At 47.9% G+C, this 2,505-nt stretch overlaps 1 pseudogene; it reads right to left on the minus strand.

The window, feature by feature from the left end:
- Positions 1 to 1,422: 1,422 nt before the first annotated feature.
- LOC146187464 (uncharacterized) lies at positions 1,423 to 2,091 on the minus strand (annotated as a pseudogene).
- Between the last annotated feature and the right edge of the window lie 414 nt (positions 2,092 to 2,505).

The raw sequence follows: 2,505 nt of genomic DNA on the forward strand, positions 1-2,505 counted from the left end.
TTTAGGGATTACCATCACAAACACAATGAAATGGGATGCACACATCAACGAAACGTGCATTAAGGCATACAGACAGCTTGCATTCCTTCGGAGGAAACTTGCACGAGCGCCAGCTAAAGTAAAGCTAGCAAGTTATAAGTCCCTCATACGACCAATCCTTGAGTACGGCAGTATAATTTGGAATCCACATCAAGCATACCTTAACAATCAATTAGAAGCGATGCAAAACAAAGCCCTTCGGTTTATTTTTTCGCAGTACTCGCGGCATGTCTCGGCAACCGCGCTGCGCAACAGAGCAGACGTCCAAACTTTGAACAGCCGGCGACGCATTGCTTCTTTAAAATTTTTTTATCTTCTCTATCATGACTGTATTAATATCAACAAACAAGAATACTTAAAACCACCATACAAACATTCAACTAGAACAAACCATGACAGGACGATTAGGCCATTTATCACCCGCTGTAACACGTTTAAACATTCCTTCTTTCCGTCCATCATAGAAGTCTGGAATAATCTGCCACTCGACATTGTCTCCTCCACATCTGCAAATGAATTCATCACCAAGGTGGAAATATTTATTGCCCAGCAAACTGCAACAATGTGAGCAGAGGCATTTATGCGGATTGCCCTAGCAAATCCCGGAGTGCTTTGAGTGTATTTCATGTGCATATATTGTCGGTACTAAAATGTTCCTTGTTGTCCAATGTTCCTTGTTATTCCTTTGTTGTTTTTTTTTGTCTTATAGGATATATTGTACACTGTCTGTGAAATTGTGACTTTTTTTTGCCCACTCCTGTATGAGCCTGTCAAAAGGCTTACATTATAAATAAATAATAATAATAATAAAAAATGGTATCTTCCGAAGCTGATGCCGAGGTTTGACCATGCTGCTCCGAGCCTTTCCATGATGAACGTTAGATCAGGGCTGGTATCCCGGTTCACACTGTTCCGTTGTCTTGTTGGCGAGCTACAGTCCCAGGTTGCACTCTTCAGTTGCTTCTACTACCTTGAGGCCTTTGGCCGTGTTGTGGGTATCCCCAGACTTGATGTGGGGCGTTGAAGTTCCCCGCGATCACCAGGGCACGGCCTCCCGCTGTTGTCTTGGCTTTCTCGATGATTTCGCTCAGATCTGGTTTTATGTCTCTAGGTGGGCTGTGGACATTCAGCATTAGGGTGCTGTCGGCGCTGTTTCGTCTTTTCGGAATTATTTAGGTCAGGGTGTGCTCCACGTTGGTGAGCAAAGGGAGGGGGGAGTCGGACGACCGTGAAGTTCTTGTGTGTGAGTGTTATATGCAGTTTCGTTTTCAGTTTGCATTTTTTATTCCCCAGGAGGCATTTCTGTTGTTCGTTATATATATGCGTGTATGTGTGAATAAACGGGTTGTGTTCATTCGAGACGGCTGGACTCTGCTTCCACCTTCAAAAACACCACATTGGCGACGAGGATGGGATACGACGCTGCCGCAATGAAATTGCCTCGACTGAAGCAGAAAGCTCCTTCAGTTCTTCCGCTGCTGGCTCAAACTGAAGTGCAATTCGAATTGAATCCTCCAAAGACAGTGTGGAACCCTCGAGCAGTAACCGGTCACAAACGAGGCTGGAAGCTACGCCAGTAACGAATTGATTCCGCAGAGCATCATCTTGTGGAGCAAACGAACAATGTGCGGCTAGCTCCCGTAGATCGACAACAAAGTCATGAACGGACTCGCCTGTGTTTTGGCTGCGACGGTGAAAACGATGGCGCTCGACGATAACGTTGCACGACGTCGAAAACTGCTGCCGTAATGCGGCGAGTGCAGAGTCGTATTCGTCAGGAGCGGCAGACTTGTCATGGGCGAGGGCTGCGGCGGTTGGCGCTAACGGTGCTGCTGCGGCGCTGGTTCCTGCATGTAACGTCTGATAAACACGCTGGCCCTCCGCCCCCAAACAATGCAAAATAATAGCCTTGTGTTGCTCTGGCTTGAATGCGGCGGCTCCGGATGCCACCTAGTACACGTTGAACATCTGCTCCCATTGCTCCCATAGCAATGACAGACGGCCGGGCGTCGGAGGGAAGAACGGTTGCGGAGCAAGCCCGGTGTAGTTCATGGCGGCGGTTCCGGATGGTGCGGCGGGGTAGGTTCACAGCTTTCTCGTCGCCAATGTGGTGTCTTCGAAGGTGGAAGCAGAGTTCAGCCGTGCCGAACGAACACAGCAAGTGTCGCTACCCTCTTGAATTTGTCCTCTACGTGGGTATTGTAGCCCACTATCCTTGGTCTGCTATTTGTTTCCTGCAGAAGAATAACCGCAGTTTGTCTTATAGCTGCCAAATGTGTAGCCCTTGATGAAACCCCTACAGTTCCATTGCCAGATTGTGCAATTGTCTAGGTTACTCGTCTGGTTGGCTTCTTCACGGTGCCCCATGTTGGTTTTCTGTACTCGTGGTTCTGCGTCCGGATTTAGGAGTAATCGGGTCTTGACTGTTAGACCTCTCCTTCTTGTATCGAGTGCGGTAACTATCAT

The sequence above is a fragment of the Amblyomma maculatum genome, chromosome 6 (genome assembly GCF_055883805.1).
Source record: "Amblyomma maculatum isolate TAMU_Amacu chromosome 6, ASM5588380v1, whole genome shotgun sequence".
NCBI classification, from domain to species: Eukaryota; Metazoa; Arthropoda; class Arachnida; order Ixodida; family Ixodidae; genus Amblyomma; species Amblyomma maculatum.